This window comes from Crocuta crocuta, unplaced genomic scaffold (assembly GCF_008692635.1).
Source record: "Crocuta crocuta isolate KB4526 unplaced genomic scaffold, BGI_CrCroc_1.0 scaffold128, whole genome shotgun sequence".
NCBI lineage: Eukaryota > Metazoa > Chordata > Mammalia > Carnivora > Hyaenidae > Crocuta > Crocuta crocuta.
The window spans coordinates 499,898-512,346 of NW_027532232.1; the positions used below are offsets into that span (position 1 = coordinate 499,898).

General features: G+C 38.1%; 1 protein-coding gene and 1 long non-coding RNA gene across 2 annotated transcripts in view; one reads left to right on the top strand and one right to left on the bottom strand.

Annotated features, from left to right (window-relative positions):
• Positions 1 to 12,412, bottom strand: part of TCAF1 (TRPM8 channel associated factor 1) — a 55,386-nt gene extending 42,974 nt beyond the window's left edge. The window contains exon 1 of the mRNA XM_077777972.1: positions 12,305 to 12,412. The gene's annotated coding sequence lies outside the window, so the exon portion shown is untranslated. The remainder of the gene's footprint in view (positions 1 to 12,304) is intronic.
• The window catches only part of LOC144242943 (uncharacterized), a 4,644-nt gene continuing 4,182 nt past the window's right edge, over positions 11,988 to 12,449 (top strand). The window contains exons 1-2 of the long non-coding RNA XR_013338503.1: positions 11,988 to 12,078; positions 12,329 to 12,396. This is a non-coding gene — a long non-coding RNA (uncharacterized LOC144242943). The remainder of the gene's footprint in view (positions 12,079 to 12,328; positions 12,397 to 12,449) is intronic.

A 12,449-nucleotide genomic window follows, 5' to 3' on the forward strand; every position in this document is an offset into this window, starting at 1 on the left:
CGCCCCCAGACCTCAGAGGCCCTGCTTTGTGTGGGTTTCTGGGAGAGAATGCAGCCTCGAATCCTGGAGGGTGTCCAGGCAGGCCTCCCAGAATGCAGACGGCGATTAAAAAAAATAATAATAAATCCGTAAGACTATCTACCAACAAGGGAGGGTTGGTGTATATAGATTTGTATATAAGCCAATACACGACTGTTTACAAGGATGAGTTAAATCTGCGCATACGGGCCAGGAGTTGGGCTGGAGCTGTACTCCTAGCTTTAATGAACATTTAACATGGTGGTAAAAATGGAGAGCTTGCATTTTTGTACGAAAAACTTTTAAAATCTTTACATATGCTTATATAAACACAGAAGTTACATGCAAAACGTACATTAAAATATTAGCATCAGCTCAGACTGTTAAGAGTAGATTTTTAAGTATTTTTTCTTCATACCCCTCTTTAACATTTCAGTGGCGATATGTGTTATTTTGTGATTTAAAAATGATACATTTAATCAACTAAAATAGATAAAAACACCCTTGCTCAAGTAGCTGGTAGTGACGCCTCTATGAATATGATTTCTCCCTGTGTGGGGGATTCTCGAACTTGGCTGTTCATCCTGTCTCATTTCAGGCAGGTGAGAGTGGGATAGAACAGGTGACTTTTGAGCGGGGACCTGTCTGCTCATCTAACTTGGTGAGCTCAGCATTAGAAGCTGGGGAGAAACCACCTGCCCCTTTTATGGCTGCCGGTCGCAAAGACCTGAAAGATTTGTGTGGCTTCTGCACATTCTCCTGTTTCCTCACCCTTCACCCCTCACTGCACTGGCCCCTATTCTCTGGGTGCCCAAGGAGAAAGTGTCCCTGACCAAACTCCTCAGGAAGCGACCATTAAACAGATGTCTCCCCTACTGCGAAACAGTGTCCAGGCTGGACCTTCCGCAGGAATGTGGACTCTGGTAAAGAGGAAAGATTACTACATCCTGTATTACTTCAGGGTTTCATTACAACTCCTCAAACTGGAGTAAACAAGTCAAGAGCTATGTTTTATTCTTCTTCAGAGTCTCCACTTCACGTGGCCATAAACCGGTACTTGATAATGTCCACTTGACGGCTGGATGGACAAGATACATGAATGTGGGGTAAGGAAGGCAATCTTAGCACATTCCTCCTTGAACAAGACAAACAGAAGCTTAATACTGAAAACCAAGCAAACTGCAAATTTTCTATGTTGTAAGTTTTCTCCTCTTCTTCAGGTCCTTTTCTTTGAATTTTCTCCGAACAAGAGAAACAGCTATCATTTTCTTTCTATATCTGCTAAAACTTCAGCTAGTTCTAGTCTCTCTCTCTTTCAGACTTCACATTACTAGCTCAGTTTTAAATCCTAAATCCTTCCTTATTTATACTTCCTCTAGAGTTTCTGTTTTTCTTCCCAGTTTCTACCTCAAGTCATAGAAATTGCCAGGAAATCCTGAAAGTACTGAAATAACTTTGGAGATACTACATTCTGTAACTACTCAGCTACACTGGAAGGAATAAACAATTTATTAAAAATCCATACTATAAAAGATGATGCATTTCTTAAAAAGGATGAGCTCAAGTTATACCTTGAATGCTCTCAATATATATTTTCAGTGAACATTTTGTAGGGCTATTTTTGTGTATTTATGTTTATCTCGCAGGAAAAATAAGGATATATTTGCTACCTCAGGAAGTGAGGAGGGCTGGCCAGTATTTTTTTTCTTTAGACATTTTGTATTTTTAAAATATTGCAAAAATAATTCTGAAAAAAAAATAGGGCTACTTAGTAATACCACTTGTAGGTACATACCCAAGGTGTGTGTGTGTGTGTGTGTGTGTGTGTGTGTGTGTGACCAAAAGACATGTACTAGAATGTTCAAAGCGGCATCATCCATAATAATCTAAAACTGGTGGCTACTCAAATGCTGCCCCCCCTGCTTTCTTACCCCCAGTACTGTCCTGGCATTATTCTGAGTGTCTTAAAAATGTTATTTTCAAGCCAAGAAATACTGAAATTTATTTTCAAAAGACCTTGAAAGGAAATTCTAAAGGATGTATCTCAAGAAGAAATAAAATAATCTTAGATAAATTATCTGAAATTTAAGAGCAAATGGTAAGAGACTTCTAAATCTGGCAGTGAGCTGGTACCTTCTCTGGAACAAAGCTTCCACTGAAAATTCACAGCAATAGATGTTGGACAAAATACAGGAAATAATGGAAGACTTTGGAGAACAAACACATGGAGAACTTGGGAAGCTACAGTCCCAAGGGAAGAAAAACACAGGACATAAGTTCCACATTTGCTGTGGTTTTTTCAGTTGAGGGCATTTTCCAGTTCACAAGCATAAAGTGTCAGTCTGGTTCTGGATTCTCAAACCAACTGAACTCAAAGGGCAGAATTTCAGACAAGAAGAAGTCTCTGAGAAGTAAATATAAAAATATATGTACAGATTTCTCCCTGACTGACCCTTAAGCTATGCACACATGGGAATAGACTCCCCCAACTTCCAAAAAAAAAAAAAAAAACTTGTTGAAAATAGACACTAACATGCTAAATAGTTGAGCAGTCAATTCAGTTAGCTGTACTGTTGTGGGAATACAGCAAGTCCCACAAAAGTAAGTGATTCTTATCAACAAACCCTGCTTTTGGTTGAGAAAAATCCATGGCATATTAGTAAGAATGACACTTTAGGAGTAAGGATTATGCTTGGGTAAAGGAAAAACTTGAAATGCACCAGTTTTAAGAAAGCTTAAAACTAACCTTTGATAGTATGAAAGTAATCTGGTATGTTATCTTTTCCTCAGCCCCCCCCCCAAAATCCTCTTTGAAAAACAATAACATCAACCATAACTATAAAATTTCATTCATGATGTCCTGCCCCGAATCAAAAATTTAGAGGATGGCTAAAAATCAGAAGACATGGCCAAGAACTCAAAAGAAACAACCAATAATAAAAACAGATTCACAGGTGGCTTGGACATTTGCATTCTTAGGGACTTACTTTAAAATAACTGTGATCAGTATGTTAAAAATTTACAGAATGCAGGCTGAAAGATTTCAGTATAGAATTAAAACTCAGATACAGAAACTCGAAAAGCTCCATCAAAAAACTGTTAGAACGAATAAATGAATTCAGCATATTCAGTATGGCTGCAGGAAACATAATCAACATGCAAAAATTAGTTGTGTTTTTATACGCAAACAGTAAAGTGTCAGTAAAGGACATTAAGAAAACAACCCCATTTACAATAGCATTAAAAACAATAAGATACTTAGGAACCAATTTAACCAAGGAGGTAAAAGATCTGTACACTGATAACTGTAAAAGATTGAAGAAAGAAATTGAAGGCACAAATAAATGAAGATATTTCATGTTCGAATTGGAAGAAATAATTTTAAAATGTCCATACTCACCAAAATTATCTACGGATTTAATATAATCCCTATCAAAATCCCAACGGTATTTTTTAAAAAATATTTTTTTTACATTTGTTTATTTTTGAGAGACAGAGAGAGATAGAGCACAAGTGGGGGAGGGGAAGAGAAAGAACGAGACACAGAATCTGAAGCAGGCTCCAGGCTCCAAGCTGTCAGCACAGAGCCCAACACAGGGCTCCACTCACAAACTGTGAGATCATGACCTGAGCCGAAGTTGGACGCTTAACCAGGTAAGCCACCCAGGTGCCCCATAGTAGCATTTTTTACAAAAATAGAAAAAATTCCTAAAATTCATATGAACCATAAAAGAACTCAAGTTGCCAAAGCCATCTTCATCAAGAAGAATAAAATTTGAGGCATAATATGCCTGATTTCAAACTACTTGCATAAAAACATACAGGCCAATGGAGAAAAGTAGAGAGCCCAGGAAAAAGCCCATATATTCATAGTGAACTCATCGTCAGCAAAGGTACAAAGAACACACAATGGGGAAAGGATAGACTCTTCAATAAATGGTGTTGAAATAACTGGATACCCACATGCAAAAAAATGAAATTGGGCTATTATCTCATACCATATATGAAAATCAACTCAAAATGTATTAAAGACTTGAAATGTTGAGACGTGAAATTGTAAAGCTACTAGAAGTAAACACAGGGAAGAAAGTTCTTGACATTGATCTGGGCAATAAATTTTTATATGACCCCATAAGGGATCAAGACCAACAGGCAATAAGAGCAAAAATAGGGGCACCTGGGTGGCTCAGCCGGTTAAGCATCCAACTTTGGCTCAGGTCATGGTCTCACGGTTTGTGGGTTTGAGCCCCACGTCGGGCTCTGTGCTGACAGCCAGCTCAGAACCTGGAGCCTGTTTCGGATTCTGTGTCTCCCTCTCTCTCTGACCCTCCCTTGCTTGTGCTGTCTCTCTCTCTCAGAAATAAATAAAAACATTTAAAAAATTTTTTAAGAAAAAAAGCAAAAATAAACAAGTGGGAAGGACTACTTCAAACTGAAAGCATCTGCACAGCAAAGGAAACAATCAACAGAGTGAGGGACAACTTACCTAACGGGAGAAAATAGTTGTAAACTATACAGCCCCACCAAGGGTTAATATTCAAAATATATAAGGAATTCAAGCAACTAAATAGTAAGTAGTCCAACTAAAAAATGAGCAAAGGACCTAAATGGACATTTCTCAAAAGAAGACATACAAATGGCCAATAGGTATATAAGAAGGCACACAGGTCCACTAGTCATCAGGGAAATACAGATCTCAACCATGACATATCACCTCATACCTGTTAGAAGAGCTGCTATCGAAAAGATCACAAGCGGTGAGGATATGGAGAAAAGGAAACACTTGCGCACTGTTGGTGTGAATGCACATTGCTATAGTCATTATAGAAAACAGAATAGAGGGGCGCCTGGGTGGCTTAGCCGGTTAAGCGTCCGACTTTGGCTTAGGTCATGATCTCGCGGTTCGTGGGTTCGAGCCCTGCGTCGGGCTCTGTGCTGACTGCCAGCTCGGAGCCTGGAGCCTATTTCAGAGTCTGTGTCTCCCTCTCTCTCTGACCCTCCCCTGCTCACGCTGTCTCTCTCTCTCTCTCTCCTAGAAATAAATAAAACATTAAAAAAAAAAAAAGAAAACAGAATAGATATTCCTCCTAAAATTAAAAACAGCACTACCAGGGTGCCTGGGTGGCTCCGTAGGTTAAGCGTCCAGCTCTTGAGTTTGGCTCAGGTCATGATCTCTCAGTTGTGAAATTGAGCCCTGCATTAGGCTCTCGGCTGGGCATGCTTAAGATTATTTCTCTCTCCCTTTCCCTCTGTCCCTCTTCCCTGCTCTCTCTCTCTCTTTCTTTCTCTAAAGTAAAAAATGAAAAAAAAAAAAATGGAACTACCATATTATCCAGGAATCCAACTTCAAGGTATATATTCAAAGGCAATGAAATCAACATCTGGAAGTGATATTTGCACCTCCATGGTCACTGCAGCATTATTCACAGTAGCCAAGATATGGCAAAAATGTGTCTATTAAGTGAATGAATGGATTTAAAAAATTGTTGTACGAATATACAATGGAATTTATATAGCCATAAGAAAGGAAATCTGGCCATTTGCGACAACATGGATGAAACTTGAGTGCATTATGTTAGGCTTTGAAATAACTCAAGACAAATACTGTATGATCTTATATGTGGAAACTAAAATAGTCAAACTCAGAAGCAGAAAGTAGCATGGTGGTTACTAGGATCTGGGAGGTGTGGGAAATAGGAAGATATATAGGTCAAAGGTTGCAAAGTTTCCAGTATGTAAGATAAAAAAGTTCTGGAGATCTAATGTATAGCACAGTGTGTATAGTTAGTAATATTGTATACTTAAAATTTGCTAAGAGAATAGATCTCTTAGCACACACAAAAAAGGTAAACTATGTGAAGTGATCAACATACTAATTAGCTTGATGCAGTAACCATTTAATAATTATACATACCACATTGTATATCCTTTATATATGCAAATTTTATTTCTCAGCTATACCTTAATAAATGTTATGAATTAAATGTATTATACAACTAAGTTATAAAATTTAGGAATTTTAGAGTATTCCTAAGACATTCAACCGAAAACATTACAACATGTAACCTCCAAATAAAAGGAGCAGTAAAATGGGGAAACAAAGGAGTAAAAGAGGGAAGAGGAATGAGACGGATAAAGCATAAAAAATAATAAGCAAATAAAATGATAGAAAGTCTATTTGCACTACTAATTACAATAAATATAACAAATTGTTCAGTGGTCAGTTATAAACTGTCAAACAATAATTTTATTTCTTTTTTAAAATGTTTATTCATTTTTGAGAGAGAGAACGTGAGCAGGGGAGGGGCAGTGAGGGAAGGGGACCGAGGGTCAGAAGCAGGCTCTGTGCTGACAGCAGTGGGCCTGATGCGGGGCTTGAACTCATGAACCATGAAATTGTGATCTGAGCTGAAATTGGTAGCTCAACCAACTGAGTCAACCAAGTGCCATGTCAAACAATAATTTTAAAATCCAGCATTTAAAAAATACAGGTAAGTTCATGAACTATATGATTAAAATGTAGATTTAGAAATATTTAAAGTCACAGGATGAAAGAAAGATAAATCTTTCTTGGAAGTAAACACCAATCAGGGTAAACACTAATCAGAGAAACCTTAATTTGATACCTGAGCAAATTAAAAATTTTAAGCAAAAAGCATTAATAGGTAGCCATAATATTGAATCCCTACATTATGATAAAATTTTCAGTTTACTCCAACTGACTAGTAACATAGCCTCAAAATATAGAAAGGAAAAGTATACAGATCTACAATGATGAGTTTCAAAATCTACTGTCATAGTGAGAGATTTTAACATACCTATTTTTGTAATTGATAATTCAAATATAAAAATTGGTAAGGATAAGGCAGATCTGGATTGCATAATTAACACACTTATTTTAAAGGTATATGTAGGAGGTTATATAACGAGACACTACACATTATTTTCAGGCACACAAATGAAACTCACCATGTGCTAGGCTGTAAAACTAGCTTCAATAAATCCAAAGGACTCAATATCATACATTATCTGACTACATTAAGGATTAGGCAACATTTACTGCAAGATAATAAAAGAACCTTCATGTGAATAACTGAAAATTAAAGTACACCGTCCAAAAAAAAGATGCATGGCCTAAATAAGAAACCGTAATGAAAATTATAGATACTTAAAGCTACATGATAGCAAAATATTCATATCAAAACATGAGAGGCAGCTAAATAGCAGTGACAAAAATTTATAGCTCTGAGAGCTTAATGAGCTAAGCATATACCTTAAAAGCTTAGAAAACAAAGGGCACCTGGGTGGCTCAGTTGGTTAAGTGACTAACTTTTGATTTTGGCTCAGGTCATGATCTCACTTTTCGTGGGATTAATCCCTGGGTAGGGCTCTGTGCTGACAGCATAGAGCCTGCTTGGGATTCTCTCTCTGCCTCTCCCCCAATCACATGCATTCTTTCTCTCTCTCTCTTTCTCTCAAAAATAAATAAATAATTTTTTTTTAAAAAGCTTAGAAAGTAAATAAAAATTCAAAGAATCAAGAAGAACTAATAAATAATTAANGAAAACAAAGGGCACCTGGGTGGCTCAGTTGGTTAAGTGACTAACTTTTGATTTTGGCTCAGGTCATGATCTCACTTTTCGTGGGATTAATCCCTGGGTAGGGCTCTGTGCTGACAGCATAGAGCCTGCTTGGGATTCTCTCTCTGCCTCTCCCCCAATCACATGCATTCTTTCTCTCTCTCTCTTTCTCTCAAAAATAAATAAATAATTTTTTTTAAAAAAGCTTAGTAAATAAAAATTCAAAGAATCAAGAAGAACTAATAAATAATTAATGAAAAAAAACCCGAAGAGGTGTGTGTGTGTACATGTAAGTATGTGAAAGAGCTAATAAAGTAGTCCTAATTCTGACAAAATTAGTCAAACAAAATGAAATAATACACACATTAATAATGAAAATTAGTCATAATAATAGATGATAAAACTATTTAAACAGATAATGAGAGAATATTGTAAAACCATTTTATTCTATTAAGCTTGAATAATATACACATGTGGTAGTAAAATATCTTAGAAAATAAATTTAATGAAAATTGATTCCATAAGAAAACCTAAGTAATCCTATAATCCTTAAAGTTTAATACATTCTTATAACGTAAACTTCACACCCTAAAGGTTTTGCTGGTGTTTTGAGGAAATACTCAAGGACCAGATAATTCCAACCTAGCCCAAATTCTTCCATAGAATAGCAATAGTGAGACTATCACTCATCTTATTTTATGAGACGATATCAATAACAGATAAAGTTAGAACCAAACAGGACAATTGCATGTCAATCACAATTCACATATATAAATGCAAATATCTAATGCTTATCTTTATATCTGTATCTTTATGTAAAAGCTATTGCATATTTACCATACAGCATTTATTCTGGGAATGCAAAGTTGATTTAATATTAAAGATCGAATACTACACTATATCATATTAACATATTTAAATGAAAAAAAATGAGAAAATCAATAGCTACAGAAGGAGCATTCAATAAAACATCTCCTCGTAATAAAAGTGCTTACCAGAAGATGAATCAAACTTTCTTATCATGGGACAAGGCATTTACAAAGTAGCCATTGCAAATGCAATATTTAAAGTGGACAAAATATTTTCTCTTTATTATGTTAAGGATAAAACAAGATGCCCTTCTCTACTTTTATTCAACTTTATACTGGCAGTCCTAGCCAATGCAATAAGACAGGAAAAAGAAATCAAAGGTATAAGGATTGGAAAGGAAGAAACAAAACTGTCATTATTTTCAGGTGATATGATTGCCTGTGTAGCATATCTGAAAGACTCTATAGGTAATTTTTGAATTATTAGTGGAGTTTATTAAGCTTGATACAGTTAATATATAAAAGGCAACCGAATGTCTATACAGTAGCAGCAATTAGCTACAAAACATAATTTTATAAAAGAAAACATTTACAATAGCAGTAAAAATATACTATACTTAGAATTAAATTTAATAAAAGTAAGCAAAGGGAAAGCAATGAAAAATAGTACAAAATATTGAAAAACATTAAAGAGGAGCTAAATAAATACCATTATAGACCAATTTCATAGATGGAAAGGTGAAACATCTTTTTTTAATGCTTATTTATTTTGAGACAGAGAGAGGGAGAGAGAGAATCCCAAGCAGGCTTCATGCTGTCGGTGCAGAGCCTGACGCAGGGCTTGATCTCACCACAGGGCTTGATCTCACCCACAGGGCTCAATCTCAAGAACCATGAGATCATGACATGAGCTGAAATCAAGAGTCAGATGCTTAACCAACTGAGCCCCCCAGGCACCCAGGCACAGAGGCCTTTTCTCCCTAGATTGATATATGAAGTTAATGCAGTATCATCAAAATTCTAATGGGTATGTTTGTTTGCTTGTTTGTTTCATGTTTTGGACAACTTGACAAGTTTATTTAAATATTTATATGGAAGGTCAGAGATCCAAGAATTGCTAAAACACTCTTGAAGAAGAATAAAATAAATAGGAGGATCTTTACTACCCTATTTCAAGACTTATTATAAAACTAGAGTAGTTAGGAAAATCGATAACTATAGAATTCGGGAGCTTAAAACAAATTCATGCATATATGGAAAACTGAATTTATTCAGATCACTGGTGCTGAGACCACTGGTTATCCCTATGGCGTAAACAATATAACATTCAGTTTCCAGGTGGATTAAGACTCATTGCCAAATGCAAAACTACAAAGGCTTTGGAGATAAATATAGTAACGTTAATTTATCATCTTGAGAAAACTATTTTCTCAAACAAGACAAAGTATAAAAGAAAATCTTGGTAACTTGAAATTAAAATTCAGAACTTAGTTCATTAAGAGAGATGGACATACAGAGAAAGAAAAGCTAAGCCCAAACTGAAAACAGGTATTTGTGGCATATACAGCTGACAAAGGATTGATTATCCTCCACATTATATAAGGAAGCATTCCAATGAGTCAATAAGAAAAAGACAACCCGCTATGAAAATGAGGAAAAGAGAGGAACCAGGATTTCAGAGAGAAAGCACAATAGTTCACCAATACATGAAAACATGGACACTCTATTAGTTATAAGAGAAATGCTAATTAAAATCACAGTGGAACACTATTTTGTGCCCACCAGACTGGCTATAAATGAAATTTGATAATACGAAGTTGTAACAAGTATGTGGAGCAACAGAAATTCTCATCCATTGCTGGAAAGAGTAAAAACTGGCTCAATACTTTGGAAAGAGGTTGGAAATAACCTAATGAAGTTGAACATACACCAATCTTATTACCCAGTAATTCTAGGTTTATAATCCAGGGAACCAGCGTGAACCCGTGCATGAGAACCGGAAGACATGTACTAGATGTTGGAGAACAACATTATTTGTTAATTATCCCCTGTAGTGGGCAGCCTTTAAAATGGCGCTCAATGATTCCTGCCTCCTGATATTCATGGCTTTGTGTAAGCCCTTTCCCTTGAATGTGGGCTGCAAATAGTGACTCACTTCTAACAGTGAGAAAATCACATGTCACTTTTGAGATTAGGTTACAAAAAGAATCTGGTCTTCATCTTTTTCTCTCTCTCTCTCAGGGAGCCTTTGCCCTGTGGGGAGCAAGCTTCCATGTTCTGACTAACTCCCAAACAGAGGCCCATTTGGCAAGGAGTTGGTGTGTCCAAGCCAAGCCAGTAAGCCCAAGAGGCTTGCCAACAGTCACTTGAAGGAGTTTGAAAGGGGTTCCCTCTACCCTCAGCTTTGAGATGATTGTAGTCCCAGCCAATACCTTGCTTACAGCCAGTGAGAGATACTGAGTCAGAGATGGATTCCTGACCCACAGAAACTGTGAGCTAATAGGTTTTTGTTTTGTTCTGTGTTAAGCTGCTAAATCTTGTAATTTGTTATACAGCAGTAGATAGCTAATACATTTTCCAAACTAGCAACAGCCTAAATGTAGAATGGATAAATTGCAGTGAAAATGAAGGAATCATCAACAACGGTGAATCTTGAGTATGTGCAGTATACTGCCATTAATATGAAAATAAAAATAGGGAAAGCAAGCATGTACATATGTGTTTCTGGAATGCACATGCAAATCACAAAGCTATAATGAAAAGGAAGGGAATGATTAATACAAAAATCAGGAGAGATGTCACCTTTCAAGGAAGGGAGATGGAAGCTTCTAAGGTACTGCAATGTCTTATTTTTTCAATCTAGGTGATGGTGCAGGCATTCTATTCATTATTCTCTAGACCATTCTTATCTAAGAAGATATACCTCTTAATAATTCTAAAACACCAAAGCGAAAAAGAAAGCAAGGCATTGAAATGAAGTCAATGGACAAATAAATGGTTTGGAATATGAAAGGATAGATGGATGATTGGATGGATGGATGTTGGGCTAGACAGATACATTGGTCCTTTATGTCTAATTTGACTTGCACTTCTTGCACATGATTATGTGATTCATACATCCTTTCCTTCTATAGGCAAGGCCTTCACAGTGCATTGCAGGTTGACCCAACTCACTGGCCAGCTCGGCAGTTTCCCTGGGAACTGTTTATAATCCAGCACTTACTGCTCAGGCCAAAGGCATTCCAGACTAAACGTTCTGCCTGCTTCTCCACACCTACCCTCACCGCCACCCCTCCCGCACCCCGCACCTCCCTTCCACGGCGCTGACACGCTGAGAGCCTTTGGGTGCCTAGAACACTGGAGTAGGTGAGGACATTTACCTTTCGAGGGGCGGGGTGCGGTGGGGTGGGAGTGGTCCTGAAAGGCAAGCGACGCCCAAATAATTCAAGAGCGAGGCCCCAGGAGACCAGGTCACATCACCTCCAGGGTTCCTTTTAGTTCAAATCTCGCTGTCTCCTTGCAGAGCACACACGCGCGCGCGCGCGCGCGCGCGCGCAAGAAAACGGGGAAGGGGAAGGTCATCGCCTCCGCGCAAGCAAGGGTGAAAAACAATGCGGCAAGAAAGGAACAGAGACCGAGCTGCAGGGAGACAGCAGAGAAGGATTCCGGAGGTAAACAGCAAGAGGTCCTCTATTTAACACGTTGCCAACCTCCCCGTGGGGCCCCGCAGAGGCCCGCGCCATCCCCATCCTTCCCTACGCCTCACCACGCACACTGTCCCCCGGCACCCCCTCTGTCTCCCTGTCTCCCCTCCCGCGCCAACCGCCTCTTCGGGCAGTGGCCTGTGTCACTACCAGGCCTCTGTGGGTCCAGAATCCATCGCTGACCCCCACTCACCTTTTGCCCCGCTCTTCCCTGCAGCGCGGGTTCGGGGCAGAGAGGACCTGCTCTTAGGGCAGCGACAGTTCCTAAGGGAAGGCGCTTCTCAGGTGAGAAGGGACTGGACGGCCGAGGAGGCTGGGGACGTGGAAAGTCTCTGGCA